Below are 19,493 nucleotides of genomic sequence, written 5' to 3' on the forward strand. Positions count from 1 at the left end.
GGCTGCTACCCCACCACCTGAGAATGAAGCTAACAAGTAGAGGAGAGAAGGACTAGAGACCAGGTGGCAGGGAATGGCAAGAGAGCCACCATATCCGTTCACTCTGGAAGCCACCCCACCATAGACCACCAGAAATACAAGTCAATACAGCTTGAAGCCCAAAGCCGATTTGAGATAGGTTTCCCATTACCTTCACCCCAAAGCATATTAACTGAAGAAGCTCCCACATCCAGCCTCTCAAATCTAAGCATTTAAACGTTGCTCGTCCTACGAAGCCACTTAATTCTTTTGGTCACACTGGGAAGCAAATCCTCTAACACTAATCTGTGTTCCTCGGCTGTGGTTAATCACTGCTCAGAAACACTGGGGCTTCGTTCTTATATTAAATCGTTGAAGTTGGAATTCTAGCTCTAACAATCCATGGGATAATAGGCAACTAACTCATCCGAAATTGGATCAAGTTCAATTGGGCAAACAGGAAGTTTGAGAAGGGAAAGTGAGCACTACAATTGGGTTCTCTATAGAAAAGGACTTTTAATCGAGCAGAGACACCACCATCACTAAAAAGTAGTTAATATTTATTGAGGTTTTGCCTTATGCTATCCATTATATTTTCAGGAGTCTTGAACAGTAGATGTTTTAAATTTTCATTTAATTATTGAAAAAAAATCTTATGATACAGCTATTATTATTAACAGTTTTACAAATGAACAAGCCAAGACTTTAAAGGGGGAAGCAAGTTCCCCAAATCCAAGCACTCAAAGCCATCAGTCCAGATCTGGCTGCCTCTAAGTACCCTGCTGTCGTCCATCACACCATGCTGGACATGCTGGTAGTGAGACCTTTCTTTTCATTTTAGAACACTTACACGGGACCAGAGATTATTGCTCATCATCACCCCTGATGAAGTAAGTGCTTTATCATACATACTTAATAAACAGGAGAACAGGGCACTGTAACTCAGTCACTGTCACACTGCTCATAATATTATATGCAGAATTCAGGATCTTATTCCTCACTTAGTGTTCCGTGGAAAGCTGAACTTAGAAAGAGGACGGGAATTCAAATGGTCCTATGTTTTGGCTAGAAGGCCAGTATGTATGTGTACATGTGTATAGCAGATAACTTCATGCACGCTGTTGCTTGGTTCTACCTACCCCTCTGTAGGCCTGGCTTTTCATGTCCATGCAGACACACACACAGAAAGAAGTACTGTGATGACTAGGGCACTTTCTGTCAAAGCTGGGTATAATAGGGGATGAAGGACTCTGTTGGCTTGGCCTGAGAATTCCAGGCTTCCCCAGGCAACACTGTAGAGGATGATCACAAAGGAAGCTCTGGGAATACCCACTCAGGTGTGGGAAAGGGACAGCAGGTTGTCCCGTATCATCCTGTCAACACCGGATGAGATCTAGATGACAGTTCTGCTCTGGGATGAAAACAGGACTGAGCGGACAGAATGGCTCTAGGTACCCCTCTCGTCTCCTTTCCTGGGCCCTGGGCTCACCATCTACCTTTGTCTTCAGCTGCCAGGGTCTTTACGCCACCCTCTGGCTATTGCTAAATTCCTCGCTGTCCTCATCATGCTCTGACACAAAAGTATCCCATCATTATGAAAACTCTTTATATCAAACCCTCAAATTAAGATGACTGACCTTTGGGGGAAAACAGTTTTCTCATTCATAGATTTAAATAAAAGAAATGCTCTGTTTAATTATAAATTAATGTATAATGAGTTAGGCTTTAAAATTTTTTCCTTGGCTAGAAATATATAAGAAGTCAGGCATGGAAATTTTCTACAATCCCAGCTCTTGAGAGGTAGAGGCAGGTGGAGTAGGAATTCAAGGCCACCCTGGCCTGTACATTGAGTTTGAAACTAGTCTTGGCTATGTGAGAAATCTGTCTCAAAAATAAACAAATAAATAGAACAAAGGCAAGAAACAGGGGCACATGAAAGGACAAAGGAAGTCTATAATCAAGTGAAGTCCATGCCACCTTCCACCTGTTTGTTCAACCTAAACTTCAATCCCCAAGGCCATGCTCCTCATTAGATGGGACACGAAAATTACTCAAGTAAACTGGTGCCCTCTGAGGTGCCAGCGCTCCAGGGCCTCTCGACAGCCAGGCAGTGTGATCCTGAGAGGTGAGACCCGAAGGGGGCCAATGCTAGCCAGTGTAAGGAAGACCCATGATAGAGGAAAAGAACTACTGCTTCCTCCTACCACATGTCTTCTGAGCCTTTTAACTTGCTTTTTCCTATAGAGAAACCAGTGGGGCGTCCATAACCTGTAGAATTACTGATAACGTGGACGCTCTATGGCAAGAAGCCCTCCCTTGAAACATAAATTGTAAGCTACCTCCTTTTGAGTCAAGCACCGTGCAGCCTTTACAAACCTCGCTAGCTACTCTTCTCAACAATCCATCAGCTTTTTCTAAGTGAATGGAAGCATTCACTCATTCATCCAGTCATTTACTTATTTGACAGATTCATAATGAGTATTGTGCTAGCACCAGGACCAAGAACAAAACAGTTAACAGAGTCTGACCTGACAGTGTGATTAGTGCCTAAATGAGAAAAGAGAATAAGGTGTGCACAGGGCTTTGGAAGGTTGAGGCGACTGCCTGGAGGATGGGACAATAAAGCTGAGAACTCCACGTCATATGCAAGTCAGCAAGGCATCGGGGGTGGGAGTTGGAGTGGGTTGGAATTTAAATAACATATCCAGGACAGGCTTCATAGAGAAGATGGTACCGGTGGATATTTGGAGGGGATGAAGAAGTAACTCAGGTACCCAGGAGGACAGAAAGGCTATGCAATGCCTCACTGGAGTGAGAGGACAGGCCTAGAGTCATCCTAAACAGGTAAAACACTAGTGTGGCCAGAATAGAAGTAGCCGAGGAGGAGCCATGTACAGGAAGATTGTGGAAAGTCAATGCCTACTGCTCTGAGTGAGGCTGCCGGAGGGTTTTCTCAGTTGTAACACAGTTCTGCTCGGCTGCTGCTGAAGACAGAGTGTAAGAGAAGCAAGGAAGGGGCAGAAAAACTGTCTTCATTTTCTTTTCTGCAGCAATGACAAAATACCCCAACAAAAGCAACCTAAGGGAAACAGATTTTCTGGGTTCGTAGTTCCAGGTTATAGTCCAAGATAACAGAAGTCACAGACGCAGGAGTTTGTAGGAGCTGTTCACAGTACAGCCACAGCCAGAAGAAAACAATGAATGCATGCGTATTCAGCTGGCTTTCTCCTTTTTATCCAGTCCAGGAGCCTAGGGAATGGTGCTGCCCACTGTGGCCCTGTCTTCCCACACCAATTAACATAATTAAGATAATGTCTCACAGCCATTGTCAGAGACCCTTCTCCCAGGAGATTCTAGACTGTGTCAAGCTGGCATTAAAAACTAATCACCACAGACAGTAGTTTACAACTTTGCAGTAAAATGTGTCTGCTTGCTCTCTAGAGCCATAGGCAGGGGCAGCCTTGCAAAGGGGCCTGATCCATGGGAGCTCAGCATGCCCCAAGGGAAAAATGGAAGTCCATCAGGACCATGGATAACAGAGAGAGTACTGTAGCGACCAATTCTGTGTTCAGCATCCACCTCCTCCCCAAGGAGAAGCATGGCTCTCTTTCCAGCTGTTCTGAAAGGACTCTGAGACCCAAGCAAGGAATTTGGATTGATGCACCAGGAAACCAGAGGCATGAAATGCCAGGGAGTTGCTTCAGCAGCTGATGCCATAGAAGAAGGGCCCCAGTGCTCACAGATGAGGGTGGGGTCATCTGCATAGCGCCCACAGCCAGTCTGTAGACATCACCAGAGGCTCGGCAAACCAGATGCCCCAACCCAACACCTGGCTGTGAGAAATCCAGAAAAGAAAAAATAGGAGATAAAAATGGTAGTCGATGTGTGCCTCGTCAGGGGAATACTAAATCCGGGCTTAACTAGATCTCTGGAAACAACTAAGGGGGAAAAAAACATGAATTTGAAATGATAAGCTGTTTTCCATTAAAGTGGTTTGGGACTCGGAAATTGAATAAGGTTCTAGAAATAATGAAAGTTAGATTTTTATAACCCTCCATTGCGACTGTGCGAATTCAAATCTTCACAAGCATGTACCACTAAAAGGAGAGCTGAGATGTAGCCTAGAACTAAAGCAAATTAAATTCCACATTCTTTATGAATCATCTGTACCATACACACTCTGGACCAGTGAGGGCTGAAAGTCACAAACCAAACAATGCTTTTAAATGCCAGCCAAATCACATGTCGTAGGACCTCTTCTCCAGGGTCTGCACTGTCCATGTGCATCACCACAGCATGGCTAACCTTGGCTTTGTGCTAAGCATTGTTACCTATGAGATTATGATTCATTGTAGCTGTGATTTTTGTAGTAAAGTCCTCACCAGTGAAAATCACCTATAGTATATACTACCATGTGGGAAATACCTGATGGACCACGTCTTAGGAAAGGTCAGCATAACATTTGTCAGTCATCTGAGGTGTTGCTATGGTTTCAGTGTGTCTCCCCTAGTTTCACGTGTTAGAACCTTAATTCCTCAAATCCGAAGGGTTAGGAGGTAGAGTTTCATGGGAAGTGTTGGGGTCAGAGGTGACTGGATTAGTGCCCTTCTGTAGGAGCCAGTGAGCTCTCTTAGAGCTAGATCTCTGGGTAAGACAGGGATTTTGCTGCTAAGAGGGGCGGCTCCTTGTGTTTTGTTTCTTCCTCACGCACCTGTTGGCCCTTCTGCTCTCTACCATGGGGTGACACAGCATGAATTCCTCACCGGAAGCTAATGTCATGATCTTAGGCTTCTCAAAGCTCCCATACTGTTAGCCTACTTAAACCTTCCAATGTGTAAACCACCCTACCTCAGGTGTTCTGTTCTAGTAGCGAACAACAGCCTAGGACAGGAGCTCGAGCTGAATGTGAGGTGAGCACACTGGAAATCTCCTCAGCTATCACACTGGTCCTTGCCTACATCTGTTCTGCAGCACTTTCTATACACTCATTCAGCCTGTGTTTGAACATCTCTGTTGACAGGAACCCCACTGCCCCCAAGGCAGCTCATCCAGGTGTAGATAGCCCTAGTACAATGCTGGATGCTAGTTCTTTTTCTCAACTGAAATGGACGTGCGTCAACATGGAAATCAATGGACTGTGAGGGAAGGCAATCCATTCACCTCTGGCCACCACTAAGAAACTAGAAAGAGAGAATGTAATCAGCACTAGAAACAATGAAGAGAAGCCAAAAAAAAAAAATCCATACATCTCCTGTGAGAATAGCTCTCCCCAGAAATAACTCAGTGTTTTCCAATTGACTCACGGGACCTTGAGGGGTTATGGGTCCTCCTTCTACCTTTTTTTTTTTTTTTTTATTTAAAAAATAACTTTGTGCTTTCTTCACAGTGAAAAGCTAATTGTAACTTTCCTGCAAGCCATTACTGACTGCCTCAGGTTATTTTGGGAAGAATAACTCCCACAACTTTAAGGAAGGGCGGAAAGGTCACGATACCGAGAGGAATCCTCAGAAACTTGGAGGATAGACAGGAAGGAGTTCTGTCTGCAGCTGGCTCAGGCAGCCTCTGGCTGAGGGCCTCAGTTTGCTTGAAGTGAAAACCTGGGAAGCTCCTGCTGGGTTAGATCCAGCCACGTGCATAGACATCTTTCCTGAGCATGAGACAGAACAGAGAGTCATTGTCAAGATAAAAGTGACTCAGGCTGGACAAGACGGAGGAATGCTGGAGTTCTGTGGAAGCCCAGGTCTCCCTCAGCAACAAGACAGCATCCCCTACACAGCCTCTGCGGCTGCCCGAAAACCTTCTGTGCCGAGGTCATCCCAGGTGTCAACCACACCTCTGGTCCTTCTTCTGCTTCCTCTTGCCCCAACTCTGCATTGACCAGCCTGATATCCTTAGATAATTTAACCATGTTTTCTCATCAATACTATGGGACAACCATCCTTTTTCCTCAATAATTTATGCTCTTTTTCCATTTATTTATAAAAATGTTTTACTTCCAATTATTTATTATGAAGATTAACTTAGATGAAATGTGAGAAGTCACTTCCTAAGATACAAAGATCATGAAGGAAATAGCTACCAATATAATACAATTTAAAATTTTTTATACTTCTGAATTTCCAGGGAACAGTATGGAAACAAAAGGCTTGGCCATTGAACTCTGTGTATGGGATGGGAAAGTAAACTGTTGCCCCATCTCAACCCTCAAAGCATGGGGCAGTTTCATTGTACAATAAGGCTGTTAGGTGTCTGCCCACTGTGGGATTCTATCATCTTGTAGAGGCCCCAATCCCAGAAACCTGGAGTTGAAGCAACAATGAATAACTAAGTCCCAGAGTGAAGACAGGAGAACAAGGCAGCTTTCCTGAGGTGGGTAACAGTTTGGAAAGGTGGCATTAGCATGTTAGTGTCAAGCTGGCTAACTGATTTGTTCTTGTTCAAGAGCATCTGTCTGTAGGAAAGGAGAAAAAAGTGGCTGCAAGCTTTGGTTTGGTTGCTAGGAGAGCATCCACAATCTCCAGGGTTACTTCCTGTTCCCAGTCAATAGGGCAAGGAGAGTACATAGGACAGTGGAGAAAGAGATAGCCAATGTCAGGGTGTGCAATATGGAGGTCCCAGGGCAAGGGATCCCAGTAGAAAGCAGAAGGATGAATAGATGAGTAGAAGGTAGAAACCGAACTAGCTCTTGGAATTCAGTTCAAAGCATCACCAACAAAGCCTATTTAAAGGTGCTTGAGATGAGTGCTGATCTAGCATGCATAAATCCCTGGAGTGCTTTGCATTGCATAAAACCAGGTGTGGAGATAGTGTACCTGTAATTCCAGCACTCCAGAGACAGAGACAGGACGCTGGAGCGTTCTGGTCAAGTTACCAGTGCCTTCTATTGTCAAGACCAAACTCAATTCTTCTTGTCATGTATGGGAAAGCTCCAAGATGACCATCAGCTCCTAATGGTCATACCTTTGGGCAGCCTCCCCCAACCCTTCACACATATGCATACTATGCCAGGCTTGGTCTGTATAACCAAAAGCATTCTGAGATGATGGCACATTCAAATTCAGCTTCTAAAATACCGTTATCTCCATCTTGAGGATCTCCTCATTTATCCTTACCCATTTTCCTTCTCTCTCCCTCCCACCTCCCATACTCAGAGAGAAGTCAGATGCCACATCACAAAACCCTTCAGAAAGTCTACATAGCAAAGAACTGAGGCCTGTCAAGACTTGCAAGGGTAAGCTTCCAATAGGATTCTCCAACCCTACCTGAGTCTCAAGAGACCCAAAGCCTCAGCTCACAGCTTAGCTGCAATCTTGCAAGAGACCTGGAGTCATCACTGCCCACCTAGTAGCTACTCCAAGACTCCTACCTCTCAGAAGCCTTGTGTTAAGTGTGTTCCTTTGAGCCACCATGCTTTGGAATAACTTGCTATGCAAGGCTAGGGAACTAATACACTTGCCATTTGCTATTGTTTGACCCAGCTGGCCACTCCTCCACCCTTGACCATCTTTTTCATTGGTTCCCACAATTCCATGCTCAGCATTCTGTCTACATTTGCTGGCTCTTCTACTTCTGCCTAACTCCTTACACTGAAGACCCTGAGACTTGGCTTTTGGTCCTTTCTCTTGTCTGTCTATGCTCATTCCTGGTGATGTCATCTCATCTTGTGACTCTAATTACCATCTATATGTTGTCAACTCCCAAATTCTTTATCTTGGTCCAGAGCTTTCCCCCAAACCTCTGAGTCATGCAACCAACTGTTCACATGATTTCTCCACTTGGATATCAAACACAAAACTCAAACTCAATATGTTCAAGCAAGAACTCCTAAGCCATCCCACCCAGATCTCTGTCACGTCCTCCTTCTGAATCGATGCGGAGCTGATGGCAGCTCCATCCTCCTGACTACGCAAGAAAAGATTCTCCTCATCTTTCTCTTCGGCTTCATATCCAGTCACAGTGAGTCCTAGTCAATTGACCTGCGAGAATGTAAAAGAGCCAGCCCCATCCTCAGAGCCTTGAAGATGGCACGAAGGTCAACCAAAGGTAATAATGACATGTTAACTCTTACAACATGGAGACCCCTTAATACTTTGCATAAATTGATCTTGTCTAAGCCTCATGACAACACTGTAAGAAAAGCACTATTAACAACAACCCCATGTGCACAAATAACATAAACTGAGGCAAAGAAAGGTTTCATAGTTTTCCTATGGCCCCATGACAGGTAAGTAGTGGTAAAGGCAGGATGAATCCAGGCAGCCCTCCCCTCCCCCCACCACCACCAGGACCGAAGACTGGTTAAGTGATAAGCACACTTCAGTTGAAAACCCTGAAGCATGTAAACAACAACACCTGCAACCATGTCAGCTTCAGCCTTGCCCAAAGAAAATCCATTCCTGCTCACTGGCACCGTCTGGATTGGTAAACAGACCGGCATTATAACCTTCAACACAGAGACGCACGTTTAAATGATCATTTCACAGACTTCATTTTTACCACCCTGAAAAAACCAGCTCCACACCTTCCACTCACTACATTCGTTACCTATTATTCATTGCTAAATGTAACATTCAAAGTCACCAGCCTCGCACAAACTCCTCTTGCTGAGCCTTCTCAGCCTGCCCCCTCCCCAGCTTCTAGCACCTTCTTCCTTCTTTTTTTTTTTTCAGTTTCTGTTAATTAAGGGCAGCCTTCTTTTTCCAGGGTCTCGCATTTGCTTCTGCTTCCTATGTTGCTGTCTTTTGCTAACGCTCTCTCTTAAATGCACTCTTTGTAGTTGAATACACTTGTTTCTACCCGCCTGCTACTTCCTTTTTCTTCTTCTTGATTTTAGTCACTGACAGCTTGATCGTCAGGGCTGCATAAAATTCTATTTAATAAGTATATTAAATAAGTTCAACATCATCGCGTTCTTAAGCATAATAATGACATCTCCGAGAAACACAAAGACTTAAGGACAACCCAGTCCAGAGAGGACTGAAAGTTCTGGAGAGATGAACTGTCCTTTTTGAGCAAAGTGATTAAACCTTTAATTAAACCTTTAGAATATCTGAGGAGATGATAATGATCCCTGTAGGTTGGATGGAGCAAATAATGTTTCATAGAAAAGATAGTCTGGGCTGCCCTGGAAGAATGGATAGGTCGTAGGTGATGGAAACTATGTTTGCAAAGGTTTGTAAACTAGAGTGTTTGCCAAGTGTCAAGAAAAGCACTCCAGTTGAAGAAACATGGGAGAAAAGATTGGATGAGATTGATCTGGGCACGGTTTGAGTGCATTCCCCCAAGAATTCAAATGCAGAAATTTGGTCCTCAGAATGGCTATGTTGGGAGGTGATGGGACCTTAAAGGGTGGGCCTGAGTGTAAGGTAATTATTTCATTGGGAATGCTGCCTGAGGAAGGAATTAATGTAATTCTTGCAGGACCCCGGCTAGTTCTTTCTAGAGGACTATTATAAAATGGCAGGGCTTGTGCTTCCCGCTCTCTGGTGCTTTCTGGATTGTCATGTGATCTCTCCCTTTTGCCCAGGCTCTCACTTTTATATAATCTGCCACGATGTGACATGGCTGAGTTAATGTGGTCATGCCTAATCTTGATCATTTGGACTGCAAATCTGCGAGCTAAATGTACCTCTTTTTGTTTATGCATAAACCCAGCCTCTGGCATTTTATTATGGCAACAGAAAACAAAGCTAATCTAGATCCTGAAAACTTTTGATGCCAGAGTAGAGAGACACTGATGATATCCTGAATGCACCAAGCTCCTTGTGCTTCAAACTTTCTGTGACAATCTGCCATAGAGCATACTTAAGAAGAACAGTCTATGCTTATCCTTCCAGATTTAATGGGGGCTAAGAAGGTTTTCCTTCATCCACCAAGTCCCTTACCCAACAGAGAAGTCTGTCCCTCTAGTGAGGGTGTGGTGTGGAGACAGAGAAAGTGGGAGAGAAGAAAGGAGGAAGGGAGAGGGGAAGAGGGAGGGAGGCTGATTTAGAAATGCTGACCTGGGCTGGGGCACCTTTGACAGACAAATTCAACAGCCTTCTGTTCTTCCCAGGAGCCAAGCCTAGTCTGCATGAAGAGTTCAGCAAGTACCATGAGGCTGTTCTATAAGCCAATAGTTGGCCGCTCCCCAACTCTCTGTAAGACCTAAACCTTTAGCTTCTCTCAGATGTTCCCAATGGCATCCCAACTTTCTGTAAGACCTAAACCTTTAGCATCTCTCAGATGTTCCCAAAGACATCCCAATTCTCTGTAAGACCTAAACCTTTAGTATCTCTCAGATGCCCCTGACATCTGACTCCCAGGAAGGTTTAGCCACTGGAGACTGTAGCATGAAGCTGGAATGAAGTAAGAAACCGGAGTACTTTTCACTTTCCCTCTCAGCTATGGTCGGCATTTTATGGCAACAGTCTCCTTTGTCGGGTGGTGGTGGCTCTTGCCTTTAATCCCTTTAATCCCAGCACTCAGGAGGCAGAGGCAGGTGGACCTCTGTGAGATCTAGGCTAGCCTGGTCTACAGAGCGAGATCCAGGACAGGCTCCAAAGCTACACAGAGAAACCCTGTCTCAAACAAACAAACAACAACAACAAAAAGCAGTCTCCTTTGTCATTGTAGCTTTCCTCCCACAGACCCTCTCTGAAGTCCTAGGCACTGCCACCAGGCAGGACTCTCCGGGTTGAGTGGCTTCGGGGTTCTGGAGCCCAGCTTCCCACAGTGTAGAGACAGTGTTGGCTGCCTCTTCCGGGCAATCTCCTGCATCTTCTATCCACAGGAGGCAATCAAATTGTTACATTAACAGTCCTTGTTTGAAATACTTGAAAGTCTCTTTGATTGGACCCTAACTAATACAGAGAAGGTTTGGAGAAGGAGAATGGCAAAAAGCTTTGTGTTTTCAAAGAAGCCTCTGGAGACTGGAGAGACGGCTCAGCAGTTAAGAGCACATGTTGCTCTTTCGAAGAACCCAGGTTCAGTTCCAAGAACCCACATGGCAGCTCACAACTGCCTGTAACTTCAGTTCCAGAGGACATGACGTCCTCTTCTGGCCTCCACAGGCACTGCACAAATGTGGTACACAGACGTGCATGCAAGCAAAGCACCCATCCATACACATAAAATAACTAAATATAATGATGACTCTGGGCTATTATGAAATTACTGATTGGAAAAGAAATACAAGGTTAAACCATCTAGGAAGTTCTTTCAACAGCTCCAGCGATATGGTTCAATGAATAAGGGGTCAGAAAGATAAAACTAAATTCGGTTGTAGAGGTAGGAGTTAAGCAACTTGCTGATCCTTTAGATGGACGGTGGTGAAGAAAAGAATCAGCAATGGCACCTCTACATCTTTGATGGGAGCAGCTGAGTAGAAAGTGTGGAGCTGTGGAAACGAAAGCAGAGGCACTTTGCGACTCAGTAGCATGTCAATCATCTCCTTCATGAAGCCTCCAGTGGCCCTTCCAGGGGAAGTAATTTCTCCCTCTTTTGTAGCCACAGGACACTGGAAATATACTGTGATTATACTTGCACGCCCGTTTGACTTGTTTCCCTTGCTGGAACGTTCTGTGCTGCAGCTCTGGGCATCATCTTCATCTCTGTGACCTGCACAGCACCTAGAGCTCTCAGATGTTGAGCTGCAGGGCAAACACCTGGAGTCAGCCACAGAATGGAGCAGAACTGTCTCTAGGCACCAGACATCACGTTCCAGTCACTGACTATTCAAAACCACAGGGCTTTCAGCAAACACACTGAGTCTTTGCTAACAGTCCTTGATGTCCGCCCCTGACTCACAGATCCAACACTCCTCTGCCTGTGGCAGCTGTCCCTGACCTCCACTCTGTGACTGTTTCTCTGCTCAGCCTATAATGCCATCCACTGTAGCCAGAAGGACACAGAGAGCAACAGATGTCTACACAACAGAACCAATGGCCATCTCCAAACAGCATGGCTGGCACATCTTTTGTAAGTTATCTCCTCCTCACTAAGCTCTTATCATAAGCAAAACAGTTCCCCTCTCCTCTGGTATCCTCTGCTGAAGGTACTCTGTAGTGCTCATTCAGCGACAGTGAGAACCTTGGCTCCATCACTGATCATGCCCCACCGAGAAGCACGAAGGGAGGATGCCCTTCTACAAATCTGACAGTAGACAGAACATCGCTGGCTGGCTCCAAAGCACCCGTGTGAAAGTGGCAGTCCCTGAGGGAAGGTCTTGTGAAGTCAAGAGGAAGGTCCCAGGAACACAGCCAACACTTTCTCACCTATCCCCTCCCAAGTCACAGTTGGCCTCACCTCCAGCAGCTGCAGGCTCTCCTGGTCCTCTTCGCTTCCTTCCGTGACCTCTTCCTTTCTGTGTTTAACTCCTGGACAGCCCTGCCTGTGCTCTAAGTGCCCCCCTCCAATCCTGGGCACATCCTTGGTTTCATTTCGTTCTCTCCCTCTGCTTCTTCTGCTCCAAGCCAACACTGGCATCAGCCCCAGTAACAAATGTCCACTGGGTGATCACCTCACTGTGGATGAAACACTCATGGAAATAAGCGTCTGGTCTTCCTGGAGCTGAGTCTCCAAATGAAGGCACAGGACAGAAAGGAAGACATATGTGTCACGCAGACACGGGCCACCAGGGAGCACCCCCCTGGAAAGGACCCATGCCTAGCATCTCATTGTTTCTGCACGGGGTGTTCACTCCCCAGATCTTCAGAAAGCCAACCTTCTTTCTCTCCTTCCTTGTACTCATACCACAGTTCATCCTCAGTCCCTGTGGATGCCATATTTGTGAATTCACCCACTCACTAAAATAGCTGTAACATCCAAGTCAATACTCATGGCTCATCTGCATATACTCAAGGTAGCACACACACACACACACACACACACACACACACACACACACACACACACTTGAGTCACTCACTGCCCACACTGATTCCCAGCTGAGGTGAGACAAGGTAGCTGATGTGTTTGCCTGCTTCAGATCTTAGACTCTAGACAAGTTCGTCTCATGGTCTACTTCACGCTTCAGTTTTATGTTGCTGTTGGTGACTTTGCTGTATAAAGAGGCCCTGAGTGTACTGTTGAAGTGCTTTCTGTCTGGTGCTCTAAGCACAAGAAGGCTGGGGTGTGCCTCATAGAGAAAGCACATAGGTAAGCTTCACTCAGGCATGAGCTACAGTGCAGTTGGCTGGGAGCTCAATGCTGATGAATCAGCATTATATAGTAAACACGATGTGTAAGAGGAGTACCTATACGACAAGGTTCTGTACTGATCTCTTGTTGGAATGCTGTGAGAGAGGCTCACAGGGACCTAACCCTGTGTTTCTGCTTTCTTAGGAGCAATAACACAACATGGGCTTATTCAGCGTTCGCAGGTTGCAGAGACCTTACAGTATACAACAACATGGATAATGAACACCCAGACAACGAGCATCCGTGGTAATTGGCAGCCTGTGTTACAGGCAGGGAGCATCTAGAATGCAGACACGGTTTGTTTTCTCCCTGATCTACTGAGACCACTCCTGGATTGTGACTTTTAGTTCTGAGTGCTCCACTCCGTGGAGACACTAAAGGCTGTCAGCCAAGAGGACCAAACGTCTTGGGTACTTATCCTCTGAGAAACCATCATCACAGGGCTCTATGTTTCCATCTGTGGGAAGATGCAGAAATCAATAAACCTAAGGGTGCTTATACAGAGGAGAGATGCTCAGGCTGATTTATAAGGCCCCAAAGGGAAAGTCGGGACCCAGGAGTAAAACAGCCAAGGAAAGATTTCATCTCAGTCCAGGGAAATGAGTCCCAATGGTGAAGGAGGTAGTCAGATATGAAAATGAGGTCCCTGTCATTTTAGGTGACAATGACCAGCAGGCTGTACTGAAGAAATGCAAGCACTGAGTAAATATTTGAGAGTCTGGTGTTCTGTGAAATTAACCCCACCCCTCATGGGAATCAAGACTGTTTGGAGCAAGATCCCTGTTCTGCCACATAAACTACCAAGCCTCCAGTCTCCATGCATTCTGAAAACCAGGCAATGCCATCTGCCCTGGGGACTGTGTTGAGAGGTTCTTGCTGCTGCGTGAGGAGCTGAACTGGAGGTGGCTGTCCTCTCCCTCGGGACAGAGCAGGCATTCTGAGTCCTGGTTCTGGTGGTTGGAGGGAATGTGGGGAAGAGGTAGATCATCCTTTCCCCCCAGTTCAGTACAGAGATGTTTCCATGAGAACAGGCCCTTTTATGACTCAAACATTATGAGCTGAAAACATGAGTAGGGGAATCAGTCCTTTTTCCGATCATTTTTAAAACTGTAAACCTCTGTGGGAAAGTGATTTGACTGTCAAGAGAAAATACGGGGATGAAAAGCAAAATTCCTGTCACCGGGAAGTCCTCAGGGGAGCAGCCCGTGCACTTTGTGGTGATGTCAGGAGCCAAAAGGTGACATTCACTCTCCCACAGAGAATCCCTCCACCTCACCTGCTTCCTTCCTAACACCATGGCATCTGGAGATAGACAGGCAAGAAGTTTCAGAAGCGTTCCCAGAGAGCGTGCTTCCTCAAAGCTGCTCTCTCCTGTGCCAACACCGAGGTTCCCCGTGCCCATTGTGAAAGCTGGCATTTGCCACCTTGAGTTTCATACATAAGCCCCAAAAGAAAGACAGGAGCTAACCAATTAAACAGACAAGTATTCAATAGACGGGGTTTTTGCAGTGGGGCGTCCAGAGACAAGACCAAAAGCCCAAGAGCAGTCCCCATTCAGAGGGTAAACACTCATGGAGGGGAAGGGAAACACACATGGATACTGTCATCAGCCAGCCACTTAGCTGAGAGATCCAACGGGTGCCACAGGCCACAGGAGTGCACAAAACCAACAAGTTGCCAAGTCCCCCTATATGGATGCTGTGTGGGAAAACTGATTTGATTCTGCTGGTCTGCGCTGCCCACTAAGGTAGCTACCCACCACATGTTGCTATTTATATTTAAATAAAGTAAAATTTTATTAAATCCTGCCAAATAGTCGCAATTCAGTTGGGCAGTAAACAGTTCCTGTGGTCAGTGGCCGCCATGATAGCCAGAGGATTCCCATCCTCACAGAAGGGTTGATGGTGCAGGTCTACTGATTGCTCACCTCAGCGTCCTTCAAATGCTCCAGAGTGAACTTCAAACTCACTCTCAAGCTTCAGGTTAGAGCTCAGCCCTTGCCTGGACGTCAGGACCCATCTCGGCACTCTCACATCACTGCTGATATAGAGAGGGTTCACAGAACGAGCTTTTTCCAAGCCCTTGTCACAAGCTGCACCCTCCCGCAGCTGGATAAACCCCTCGCTGCCTTTGCCAGCTTAACTTCTCTCCTGTAGGATTCAGTCAAGATGTCCCTTCCTTGGGGCCCTGATTATCCCCGTAGATAAGATAGGTCTCCTGATTTCTCAGAGAAGCCTGGCCATCGGAACACTACTGTTGGTTGCATACTAGTGGTTCCTACAGCAACTGCCCACCGCACTGTCCTGCTGGTAGTAGCCTTAGGCTACTAACGATTTATCCCATAGAGGGATGTATACATGGATGGATGTGTGCATGTATAAGTGCATAAACAGATGGATTGAGATGGGTGGATGGACTAATGGATGCATGCATGAACGCACAGATGTGTGCACAGAGGAACAGAGTATTGCTACAGTCCCTTGCCTTGTTAGTGGACAAAAATTAGTTTGTAAATTATAGGAAAGCAAGAACCTCATTTCCTTATTTCGTCATGTTTCCTGTCTCCTCTCTCCTCAGTATTGTAGATGATAAACCCTATTTGGGAACTATGGTAAAGAGAAAGGGAGGGAAGAATCCAAGGAAAGGAGGAAAGACCAGAGAAAGAAGTAGGAAGGGAGGAAGGTTAGGGGGTAAGGGGAGAGGCCTGGAGGGAAGAACCTCAAGGAAAATCCAAGTTAAGGAGAGGTAGATGAGGAAATGAAAGATGCCAAGTCTCTGCTAGGAGATGGGAAACAGTGGCATTGCCACGGAAAAGAACAGCTGGGGCGTTAATGGCGCTGAGCTGTCAGGCTTCGATGCGCAGTGCTGGAACAATCATCTCCCGTCACCAACCAACCCAACGATAATCGGATCAAGCTCCCCCGAGCTGCCTCATCTCTGTCACACTATTCCCCAACTCAGTGAAATGAGAAATTCTCAGAAGTTCAAATTAAGCTTTTTATTACAATTAGCAGCCTCACACAAGCCTCACCTGCCTGGATGGAATGTGAGATTTCATCTGAAGCATTTCCTAATCATAGCCCAATGGGGGGAGACCGTGATTCAGTTCACCGCCTGCCTTGCAACGGCTTTACATGGAGTGATTTTTATTCTTTACTCTCGCTAGCTGTCCCCAAGGAACTCAAGGCAATTTACAAACTTTTAATTCTCATGACACTCTGGAAGCCAAGGAGGTAAGAGCTGCATGACAGGATTCAGCATCTTTCTTTGCTAGACAGAAGAGACTCACCCTTGTCCCCAGAGCATACTCTCCCGAAGCTTGAGGAGGGAGGGGCGTCATTAACAAGGATATGACTAAAAGAAGGGAGGTGAATGAGGCGTGAGGCACTCGTGAAAACAGGAATGAGCAGGTGTGTCCTTGGTGAAGAAGAAGAGCTCTAAAACTGAACAGGACAGAGATTGAGGTGGAGGGGTGGGTGGGACTCGAGTCTGGGGGGGGTCCTGAGCCAGGTGCACTGGGGGTAAGGGGCATCTCTTCCAACACAAGAGGGGAATCATAAAGGGGACCAGAGGAGAGCCGATCTTTGAAAGGAGCATTCTGAGCCACTCGTGGTGGTACACATCTGTAATGGGCAGCCTGACGGGTTGAAGACCTGTCAAAAAGACCTTGTATCTTATATCTTGTAGAAAGACCCTGTACCAAAAAGCCAAAACTATGATGGGAGGAGTAACAGAGGGAGTGAAGGGGAGGAGGAGAAAGAGGAGGGAGGAAGAAGAGAGCATTTTATGATCAAAACAAAGAAAATCCAGAAATCATTTTTTTATAAATTTTTGTTTTGAGGCAGGGGCTTGCTATGCAACTCTTAGCCTAGTACTTGCTCAGGCTTATTTTGAACTCCAAGCAATCCTCTTGTCTCCGCCTCCTCAGATGATCAGAAATTACAGTTTATAGGTGAGGGTAGCAATCACTGGGGGCGATGCCGCCTGCTTCTGTCCCACCCTCTGAGCCTCTTTCCGTCCCCATTCTACCTTGCAGCAAAGGGGTCCCCTGCAAGTGTTAGACTAATAGACTCTTACCAGTCTGGCTGGAGCAGAGCAGCCCGGCAGTGGACTTGGAAGCAACGTGGATTATGAATGCTCCCTGGAAACGTTAACCAATGGATAAATGTAAAAGAGGCTCCTCTGCTACCTGCTAAGGCCCTTATGTAAAACAGAGTGGGGAAGAGTCCCACGAGGTAACCTCTACCCCTTCCAATTCTAGAACTTCAAGACCCAGTTTTATCACGCAGAGACTCCTGGACACCTTGGGTTTTCATCAGGTGCCGTCTTCTCTCCTTTGAATTCCTCACTCCCTGTATCTATTTGTTGTCCCAGCCCAAGCCACCATCATGTCCCACTCCAACTATCCAAAGAACCTCTTCTCTGCTCACTCTGCCTCTACTCTTGCGTCTCCTGCACACATCTATCTTCCTGGAGCCAGAAGGAGTTTTAAAAACTCTGTACATAAGCCGGGCGGTGGTGGCGCACGCCTTTAATCCCAGCACTCGGGAGGCAGAGCCAGGCGGATCTCTGTGAGTTCGAGGCCAGCCTGGGCTACCAAGTGAGTTCCAGGAAAGGCGCAAAGCTACACAGAGAAACCCTGTCTCGAAAAACCAAAAAAAAAAAAAAAAAAAAAAAACTCTGTACATAACTTCTCACACCCTTCACAGAAAACCTACGCTCAGTAGTGCCTGCTGCCCATCCAAGCCTTGCACCAACACTGCCTTCCTTCTCCTTACCAGTTCTAGCCACCCTGGCTTCCTGGGTTGTTTTTAACACGTCATCGTCTCCCATCTCAAAACCACCTGCAACTACTGCCCCTTGGCCTCAAACATTCATCCAGGCAGGCTCAGCATGTGATCGCCCTATCCCCAAAAAGCCTCCTCCTCAGTTGTTACCACAGAAAGTTCTAGGAGAGCAAATCTCTGCTCCTCCCTTTCTCCATGCTGTCCCTCCAGGAGTCCCCTCCACTCTTCTGCTTCTGCCTTTGCATTTGCACTGACTCTGCAGCTGTGGTCCCACGTTCTCGTTCTCAGGTAGCTCCTGGGGGTCCCTACTGTGCATTTGACTTACGAACATTCTCCATCTCTTTAAGCCAATCCCTATTCTTTTTTCTCTGCTTTCTGCCAGTCCCAGCTGCATCTCATCTAGTTCCTAAGCTTGCAGTCTTTAATCTGCAAACTTTAATTAAAGATAGTAATCTTTAAGTAATTGCTTATATATAGTTCATAACTCACTTCTCTGTGGTGCACACAATGTACAGAATGGGCTTAGACTGTCTTTGAGCTAATCATTAAGCTGATGGTTATTTAAATCACTGTATTAAGATAGAATCCGTGTGTTTTCATATAGTTTTCCTCAGATTTCTTGGTTTGGTGTTTGTGAGCTTCTCAAATTGCAGACTTATAGTTTTCATCAACTTTGGAAATGTTCAGCCATTATTTTTTTCAAATAGTTCTTTTTGGTCCCTTCTCTTTCTTCTCTCCTTTGTGGACTCCAATTACACATATATTGTGCTACTTGAAGCTTCAAAGCTTACAAATGCTTTGTTCAGTTCAAAATTCCTCCTTTTTCCTGCTTCCATTTTTCTTTCATATTCTCTATTATTGCAACTAAGCTCACTGAACCTTTCTTCTGCAAGCCTAACCTACCATTCATCACATTTATACATCTTTCATCTCGCACATTGTAGTTTTCAAAATGTTAGTTAGATCTGGCCTTTCTATATCCTTCAAGTCTCTTAGTATTTGAGGGGTGTATATGACACCATTATGCTAGCATTTTCAATGTCTGTGTCTGCTAATCCTGACACCTGTATCAGTTCTGACTGATGCATGGGTTTTATGTCACTGCTTGTTGCACAGCTAGTGTTTCTTCTTGGATGATAGATATTTTGAATTTTACCTGGCTTGATTCTAAAAACTTTTCCCCCATAAACATCTGTAAGTGGTCTGCTGCTGTTGTTACTTTCCTGCTGAGATACAATCCTTTTATATCTTACATTTAACATTTGTTAGGGATGATCAGAAGAGTGTCTGCTCTGGAGACAATTGTTCCCACAACTAAGATTCTTCTGTATGTTCTGCTAAATACCTTTATTTCTCAAAGCTGCTGATCTGGCTATGGCTAGAAGGCACTGATATGGGGCCCCATGTGAGTGCTATGCACTGTTCCCACTCTCCTTTTGGGTGGTTACCTTACCAGCCTTAGGTAGTATCTTCATATACACACTCCCCTCGACTGAACACTCAAAAAGG

General features: G+C 45.8%; 1 protein-coding gene and 1 long non-coding RNA gene across 2 annotated transcripts in view; one reads left to right on the plus strand and one right to left on the minus strand.

The window, feature by feature from the left end:
- The window catches only part of Cacna1e (calcium voltage-gated channel subunit alpha1 E), a 466,977-nt gene that overhangs the window by 387,869 nt on the left and 59,615 nt on the right, over positions 1-19,493 (minus strand). The window lies entirely within an intron of this gene.
- LOC143267718 (uncharacterized) lies at positions 6,867-13,697 on the plus strand. The gene is made up of 3 exons (XR_013043143.1): positions 6,867-7,249; positions 7,739-8,061; positions 13,342-13,697. It is a non-coding gene; the product is annotated as an uncharacterized LOC143267718 (long non-coding RNA).

Source organism: Peromyscus maniculatus, chromosome 11 (assembly GCF_049852395.1).
Source record: "Peromyscus maniculatus bairdii isolate BWxNUB_F1_BW_parent chromosome 11, HU_Pman_BW_mat_3.1, whole genome shotgun sequence".
NCBI classification, from domain to species: domain Eukaryota; kingdom Metazoa; phylum Chordata; class Mammalia; order Rodentia; family Cricetidae; genus Peromyscus; species Peromyscus maniculatus.